Raw genomic sequence first — 8,954 nt, 5'->3', positions numbered from 1 at the left:
TTTAGTGCTGGGGTTTAGTGCTGGGGTTTAGTGCTGGGGTTTAGTGCAGGGGTTTAGTGTTGGGGTTTAGTGCTGGGGTTTAGTGCAGGGGTTTAGTGCTGGGGTTTAGTGCAAGGGTTTAGTGCTGGGGTTTAGTGCAGGGGTTTAGTGCTGGGGTTTAGTGATGGGGTTTAGTGCAGGGGTTTAGTGCTGGGCTTTAGTGCAGGGGTTTAGTGCAGGGGTTTAGTGCTGGGGTTTAGTGCTGGGGTTTAGTGCTGGGGTTTAGTGCTGGGGTTTAGTGCTGGGGTTTAGTGCTGGGGTTTAGTGCTGGGGTTTAGTGCTGGGGTTTAGTGCAGGGGTTTAGTGCTGGGGTTTAGTGCAAGGGTTTAGTGCTGGGGTTTAGTGCTGGGATTTAGTGCAGGGGTTTGGTGCAGGTTTTTAATGCAGGTGTTGAGTGCTGGGGTTTAGTGCAGGGGTTTAGTGCTGGGGTTTAGTGCTGGGGTTTAGTGCTGGGGTTTAGTGCAGGGGTTTAGTGCTGGGGTTTAGTGCAGGGGTTTAGTGCTGGGGTTTAGTGCTGGGGTTTAGTGCAGGGGTTTAGTGCTGGGGTGTAGTGCTGGGGTGTAGTGCTGGGGTGTAGTGCTGGGGTTTAGTGCTGGGGTTTAGTGCTGGGGTTTAGTGCTGGGGTGTAGTGCTGGGGTGTAGTGCTGGGGTTTAGTGCAGGGGTTTAGTGCTGGGGTTTAGTGCTGGGGTTTAGTGCTGGGGTTTAGTGCTGGGGTTTAGTGCTGGGGTTTAATGCTGGGGTGTAGTGCTGGGGTTTAGTGTTGGGGTTTAGTGCTGGGGTTTAGTGCTGGGGTTTAGTGTTGGGGTTTAGTGCTGGGGTGTAGTGCTGGGGTTTAGTGCTGGGGTTTAGTGTTGGGGTGTAGTGCAGGGGTTTAATGCTGGGGTTTAGTGCTGGGGTGTAGTGCTGGGGTTTAGTGCTGGGGTGTAGTGCTGGGGTGTAGTGCTGGGGTGTAGTGCTGGGGTGTAGTGCTGGGGTGTAGTGCTGGGGTTTAGTGCTGGGGTTTAGTGCAGGGGTTTAGTGCAGGGGTTTAGTGCAGGGGTTTAGTGCTGGGGTTTAGTGCTGGGGTTTAGTGCTGGGGTGTAGTGCTGGGGTTTAGTGCTGGGGTGTAGTGCTGGGGTTTAGTGCTGGGGTTTAGTGCTGGGGTGTAGTGCTGGGGTTTAGTGCTGGGGTTTAGTGCTGGGGTGTAGTGCTGGGGTTTAGTGCTGGGGTGTAGTGCTGGGGTTTAGTGCTGGGGTTTAGTGCTGGGGTGTAGTGCTGGGGTTTAGTGCTGGGGTTTAGTGCTGGGGTGTAGTGCTGGGGTTTAGTGCTGGGGTATAGTGCTGGGGTTTAGTGCTGGGGTTTAGTGCTGGGGTTTAGTGCTGGGGTGTAGTGTTGGGGTTTAATGCTGGGGTTTAGTGCTGGGGTTTAGTGCTGGGGTTTAGTGCTGGGGTGTAGTGCTGGGGTGTAGTGCTGGGGTTTAGTGCTGGGGTATAGTGCTGGGGTTTAGTGCTGGGGTTTAGTGCTGGGGTGTAGTGCTGGGGTTTAGTGCTGGGGTGTAGTGCTGGGGTTTAGTGCAGGGGTTTAGTGCAGGGGTTTAGTGCTGGGGTTTAGTGCTGGGGTTTAGTGCTGGGGTGTAGTGCTGGGGTTTAGTGCTGGGGTGTAGTGCTGGGGTTTAGTGCTGGGGTTTAGTGCTGGGGTGTAGTGCTGGGGTTTAGTGCTGGGGTTTAGTGCTGGGGTGTAGTGCTGGGGTTTAGTGCTGGGGTGTAGTGCTGGGGTTTAGTGCTGGGGTTTAGTGCTGGGGTGTAGTGCTGGGGTTTAGTGCTGGGGTTTAGTGCTGGGGTGTAGTGCTGGGGTTTAGTGCTGGGGTATAGTGCTGGGGTTTAGTGCTGGGGTTTAGTGCTGGGGTTTAGTGCTGGGGTGTAGTGTTGGGGTTTAATGCTGGGGTTTAGTGCTGGGGTTTAGTGCTGGGGTTTAGTGCTGGGGTGTAGTGCTGGGGTGTAGTGCTGGGGTTTAGTGCTGGGGTATAGTGCTGGGGTTTAGTGCTGGGGTTTAGTGCTGGGGTGTAGTGCTGGGGTTTAGTGCTGGGGTGTAGTGCTGGGGTTTAGTGCAGGGGTTTAGTGCTGGGGTTTAGTGCTGGGGTGTAGTGCTGGGGTTTAGTGCTGGGGTTTAGTGCTGGGGTTTAGTGTTGGGGTTTAGTGCTGGGGTTTAGTGCTGGGGTTTAGTGCTGGGGTTTAGTGCAGGGGTTTAGTGCTGGGGTTTAGTGCTGGGGTTTAGTGCTGGGGTTTAGTGCTGGGGTGTAGTGCTGGGGTTTAGTGTTGGGGTTTAGTGTTGGGGTTTAGTGCTGGGGTTTAGTGCTGGGGTTTAGTGCTGGGGTTTAGTGCAGGGGTTTAGTGCTGGGGTTTAGTGCTGGGGTTTAGTGCAGGGGTTTAGTGCTGGGGTTTAGTGCTGGGGTTTAGTGCTGGGGTTTAGTGCTGGGGTTTAGTGCTGGGGTTTAGTGCTGGGGTGTAGTGCTGGGGTGTAGTGCTGTAGTGCTTAAGTTTGTTTTTCTTTAGTGAATAATACAATATAAAGATCATATTTACATCAATTTTAAAAGGGAAAATAGAACATGGGAACCACAACATTGAGTAGCCAGTGCTGGCACTGTGCCACTCATGTCAGTTGTGCGTAGTGCCTCTTGATCTCTGGGGTAGTGTTGTCCGCCCCAGGCTGGCACTGTGCCACTCATGTCAGTTGTGCGTAGTGCCTCTTGATCTCTGGGGTAGTGTTGTCCGCCCCAGGCACTAACTTGATCTAACTTACTGCACTAAAGGCTTCAGCCTAAGGCACGAACTGAACGAACGAATTTAATTCATTATCGCAAAGACAGACTTGGTAAATGTTGAGTTTTATTAAAGAGATGTTTGTGTGTGTGTTTATATGGGTTGTTGGTGTGTTTATATGGGGTGTTGGTGTGTGTTTATGTGGGGTGTTGGTGTGTGTTTATGTGGGGTGTTGGTGTGTGTTTATGTGGGTTGTTGGTGTGTGTTTATGTGGGATGTTGGTGTGTGTTTATGTGGGATGTTGGTGTGTGTTTATGTGGGATGTTGGTGTGTGTTTATGTGGGTTGTTGGTGTGTTTATGTGGGTTGTTGGTGTGTGTTTATGTGGGTTGTTGGTGTGTTTATGTGGGTTGTTGGTGTGTGTTTATGTGGGTTGTTGGTGTGTGTTTATGTGGGTTGTTGGTGTGTTTATGTGGGTTGTTGGTGTGTTTATGTGGGTTGTTGGTGTGTGTTTATGTGGGTTGTTGGTGTGTTTATGTGGGTTGTTGGTGTGTTTATGTGGGTTGTTGGTGTGTTTATGTGGGTTGTTGGTGTGTTTATGTGGGTTGTTGGTGTGTTTATGTGGGTTGTTGGTGTGTTTATATGGGTTGTGTGTGTGTTTATATGGGTTGTTGGTGTGTTTATGTGGGTTGTTGGTGTGTGTTTATATGGGTTGTTGGTGTGTGTTTATGTGGGTTGTTGGTGTGTGTTTATGTGGGTTGTTGGTGTGTTTATATGGGTTGTTGGTGTGTGTTTATATGGGTTGTTGGTGTGTGTTTATATGGGGTGTTGGTGTGTGTTTATGTGGGTTGTTGGTGTGTGTTTATATGGGTTGTTGGTGTGTGTTTATATGGGGTGTTGGTGTGTTTATATGGGTTGTTGGTGTGTGTTTATATGGGTTGTTGATGTGTGTTTATATGGGTTGTTGGTGTGTGTTTATATGGGTTGTTGGTGTGTGTTTATATGGGTTGTTAGTGTGTGTTTATGTGGGTTGTTGGTGTGTTTATATGGGTTGTTGGTGTGTGTTTATATGGGTTGTTGGTGTGTGTTTATATGGGGTGTTGGTGTGTGTTTATATGGGTTGTTGGTGTGTGTTTATATGGGTTGTTGGTGTGTGTTTATATGGGTTGTTGGTGTGTGTTTATATGGGTTGTTGGTGTGTGTTTATATGGGTTGTTGGTGTGTTTATATGGGTTGTTGGTGTGTGTTTATATGGGTTGTTGATGTGTTTATGTGGGTTGTTGGTGTGTGTTTATATGGGTTGTTGGTGTGTTTATATGGGTTGTTGGTGTGTTTATGTGGGTTGTTGGTGTGTGTTTATATGGGTTGTTGGTGTGTGTTTATATGGGTTGTTGATGTGTTTATGTGGGTTGTTGGTGTGTTTATATGGGTTGTTGGTGTGTGTTTATATGGGTTGTTGGTGTGTTTATATGGGTTGTTGGTGTGTTTATATGGGTTGTTGGTGTGTGTTTATATGGGTTGTTGGTGTGTGTTTATATGGGGTGTTGGTGTGTGTTTATGTGGGTTGTTGGTGTGTGTTTATATGGGTTGTTGGTGTGTGTTTATATGGGGTGTTGGTGTGTGTTTATATGGGTTGTTGGTGTGTGTTTATATGGGTTGTTGGTGTGTTTATATGGGTTGTTGGTGTGTTTATATGGGTTGTTGGTGTGTGTTTATATGGGTTGTTGGTGTGTGTTTATGTGGGTTGTTGGTGTGTTTATGTGGGTTGTTGGTGTGTGTTTATATGGGTTGTTGGTGTGTGTTTATATGGGGTGTTGGTGTGTGTTTATATGGGTTGTTGGTGTGTTTATATGGGGTGTTGGTGTGTTTATATAGGTTGTTGGTGTGTGTTTATATGGGTTGTTGGTGTGTGTTTATATGGGGTGTTGGTGTGTGTTTATATGGGTTGTTGGTGTGTTTATATGGGGTGTTGGTGTGTTTATATAGGTTGTTGGTGTGTGTTTATATGGGTTGTTGGTGTGTGTTTATATGGGGTGTTGGTGTGTGTTTATATGGGTTGTTGGTGTGTGTTTATATGGGGTGTTGGTGTGTGTTTATATGGGTTGTTGGTGTGTTTATATGGGGTGTTGGTGTGTTTATATAGGTTGTTGGTGTGTGTTTATATGGGTTGTTGGTGTGTGTTTATATGGGGTGTTGGTGTGTGTTTATATGGGTTGTTGGTGTGTGTTTATATGGGGTGTTGGTGTGTGTTTATATGGGTTGTTGGTGTGTTTATATGGGGTGTTGGTGTGTTTATATGGGTTGTTGGTGTGTGTTTATATGGGTTGTTGGTGAGTTTATATGGGTTGTTGGTGTGTTTATATGGGGTGTTGGTGTGTGTTTATATGGGTTGTTGGTGTGTTTATATGGGGTGTTGGTGTGTTTATATGGGTTGTTGGTGTGTTTATATGGGGTGTTGGTGTGTGTTTATATGGGTTGTTGGTGTGTTTATATGGGTTGTTGGTGTGTTTATATGGGTTGTTGGTGTGTTTATATGGGTTGTTGGTGTGTGTTTATATGGGGTGTTGGTGTGTGTTTATATGGGTTGTTGGTGTGTGTTTATATGGGTTGTTGATGTGTGTTTATATGGGTTGTTGATGTGTTTATATGGGTTGTTGGTGTGTGTTTATGTGGGTTGTTGGTGTGTGTTTATATGGGTTGTTGATGTGTTTATATGGGTTGTTGGTGTGTGTTTATATGGGGTGTTGGTGTGTGTTTATATGGGTTGTTGGTGAGTTTATATGGGTTGTTGGTGAGTTTATATGGGTTGTTGGTGTGTTTATATGGGTTGTTGGTGTGTGTTTATGTGGGTTGTTGGTGTGTTTATATGGGTTGTTGATGTGTGTTTATATGGGTTGTTGGTGTGTTTATATGGGGTGTTGGTGTGTGTTTATATGGGTTGTTGGTGAGTTTATATGGGTTGTTGATGTGTTTATATGGGTTGTTGATGTGTTTATATGGGTTGTTGGTGTGTTTATATGGGTTGTTGATGTGTTTATATGGGTTGTTGATGTGTTTATATGGGGTGTTGGTGTGTTTATATGGGGTGTTGGTGTGTTTATATGGGGTGTTGGTGTGTTTATATGGGGTGTTGGTGTGTGTTTATATGGGTTGTTGGTGTGTGTTTATATGGGTTGTTGGTGTGTTTATATGGGTTGTTGGTGTGTGTTTATATGGGTTGTTGGTGTGTTTATATGGGTTGTTGGTGTGTGTTTATATGGGTTGTTGGTGTGTGTTTATATGGGTTGTTGGTGTGTTTATATGGGTTGTTGGTGTGTGTTTATATGGGTTGTTGGTGTGTTTATATGGGTTGTTGGTGTGTGTTTATATGGGTTGTTGGTGTGTGTTTATATGGGTTGTTGGTGTGTTTATATGGGTTGTTGGTGTGTGTTTATATGGGTTGTTGGTGTGTTTATATGGGTTGTTGGTGTGTGTTTATATGGGGTGTTGGTGTGTTTATATGGGGTGTTGGTGTGTGTTTATATGGGTTGTTGGTGTGTTTATATGGGTTGTTGGTGTGTGTTTATATGGGTTGTTGGTGTGTGTTTATATGGGTTGTTGGTGTGTTTATATGGGTTGTTGGTGTGTGTTTATATGGGGTGTTGGTGTGTTTATATGGGTTGTGGTGTGTGTTTATATGGGTTGTTGGTGTGTGTTTATATGGGTTGTTTGTGTGTTTATATGGGTTGTTGGTGTGTTTATATGGGTTGTTGATGTGTGTTTATATGGGTTGTTGGTGTGTTTATATGGGGTGTTGGTGTGTTTATATGGGTTGTGGTGTGTGTTTATATGGGTTGTTGGTGTGTGTTTATATGGGTTGTTGGTGTGTGTTTATATGGGTTGTTGGTGTGTGTTTATATGGGTTGTTGGTGTGTGTTTATATGGGGTGTTGGTGTGTTTATATGGGTTGTTGGTGTGTGTTTATATGGGTTGTTGGTGTGTGTTTATATGGGGTGTTGGTGTGTTTATATGGGTTGTGGTGTGTGTTTATATGGGGTGTTGGTGTGTGTTTATATGGGTTGTTGGTGTGTTTATATGGGTTGTTGGTGTGTTTATATGGGTTGTTGGTGTGTGTTTATATGGGTTGTTGGTGTGTTTATATGGGGTGTTGGTGTGTTTATATGGGGTGTTGGTGTGTGTTTATATGGGGTGTTGGTGTGTTTATATGGGTTGTTGGTGTGTTTATATGGGTTGTTGGTGTGTTTATATGGGTTGTTGGTGTGTGTTTATATGGGTTGTTGATGTGTGTTTATATGGGTTGTTGGTGTGTTATATGGGTTGTTGGTGTGTTTATATGGGTTGTTGATGTGTGTTTATATGGGTTGTTGGTGTGTTATATGGGTTGTTGGTGTGTGTTTATATGGGTTGTTGGTGTGTGTTTATATGGGTTGTTGGTGTGTTTATATGGGGTGTTGGTGTGTTTATATGGGTTGTTGGTGTGTTTATATGGGTTGTTGGTGTGTGTTTATATGGGTTGTTGGTGTGTGTTTATATGGGTTGTTGGTGTGTGTTTATATGGGTTGTTGGTGTGTTTATATGGGGTGTTGGTGTGTTTATATGGGTTGTTGGTGTGTTTATATGGGTTGTTGGTGTGTGTTTATATGGGTTGTTGGTGTGTTTATATGGGTTGTTGATGTGTGTTTATATGGGTTGTTGATGTGTGTTTATATGGGGTGTTGGTGTGTTTCTATGGGGTGTTGGTGTGTTTATATGGGTTGTTGGTGTGTGTTTATATGGGTTGTTGATGTGTTTATATGGGTTGTTGGTGTGTGTTTATATGGGTTGTTGGTGTGTTTATATGGGTTGTTGGTGTGTGTTTATATGGGGTGTTGGTGTTTTTCTATGGGGTGTTGGTGTGTTTATATGGGGTGTTGGTGTGTGTTTATATGGGTTGTTGGTGTGTTTATATGGGGTGTTGGTGTGTGTTTATATGGGGTGTTGGTGTGTTTATATGGGTTGTTGGTGTGTTTATATGGGTTGTTGATGTGTGTTTATATGGGTTGTTGATGTGTGTTTCTATGGGGTGTTGGTGTGTTTCTATGGGGTGTTGGTGTGTTTATATGGGGTGTTGGTGTGTGTTTATATGGGTTGTTGGTGTGTGTTTATATGGGTTGTTGGTGTGTTTATATGGGTTGTTGATGTGTGTTTATATGGGTTGTTGATGTGTGTTTATATGGGGTGTTGGTGTGTTTCTATGGGGTGTTGGTGTGTTTATATGGGTTGTTGGTGTGTGTTTATATGGGTTGTTGATGTGTGTTTATATGGGTTGTTGGTGTGTTTATATGGGTTGTTGGTGTGTGTTTATATGGGGTGTTGGTGTGTTTCTATGGGGTGTTGGTGTGTGTTTATATGGGGTGTTGGTGTGTGTTTATATGGGTTGTTGGTGTGTTTATATGGGGTGTTGGTGTGTGTTTATATGGGGTGTTGGTGTGTGTTTATATGGGGTGTTGGTGTGTTTATATGGGTTGTTGGAGTGTTTATATGGGTTGTTGGTGTGTGTTTATATGGGTTGTTGGTGTGTTTATATGGGTTGTTGGTGTGTGTTTATATGGGTTGTTGGTGTGTGTTTATATGGGTTGTTGGTGTGTTTATATGGGTTGTTGGTGTGTGTTTATATGGGTTGTTGGTGTGTTTATATGGGTTGTTGGTGTGTGTTTATATGGGTTGTTGATGTGTGTGTTTATATGGGTTGTTGGTGTGTGTTTATATGGGTTGTTGGTGTGTGTTTATATGGGTTGTTGATGTGTGTGTTTATATGGGTTGTTGGTGTGTGTTTATATGGGTTGTTGATGTGTGTGTTTATATGGGTTGTTGGTGTGTTTATATGGGGTGTTGGTGTGTGTTTATATGGGTTGTTGGTGTGTGTTTATATGGGTTGTGGTGTGTGTTTATATGGGTTGTTGGTGTGTTTATATGGGGTGTTGGTGTGTTTATATGGGTGTTGGTGTGTGTTTATATGGGTTGTTGGTGTGTTTATATGGGGTGTTGGTGTGTGTTTATATGGGTTGTTGATGTGTTTATATGGGTTGTGGTGTGTGTTTATATGGGTTGTGGTGTGTTTATATGGGTTGTTGGTGTGTGTTTATATGGGTTGTTGGTGTGTTTATATGGGTTGTTGGTGTGTTTATATGGGTT

Source organism: Procambarus clarkii, chromosome 40 (genome assembly GCF_040958095.1).
Source record: "Procambarus clarkii isolate CNS0578487 chromosome 40, FALCON_Pclarkii_2.0, whole genome shotgun sequence".
NCBI lineage: Eukaryota > Metazoa > Arthropoda > Malacostraca > Decapoda > Cambaridae > Procambarus > Procambarus clarkii.
This window is presented reverse-complemented; position numbering follows the sequence as displayed.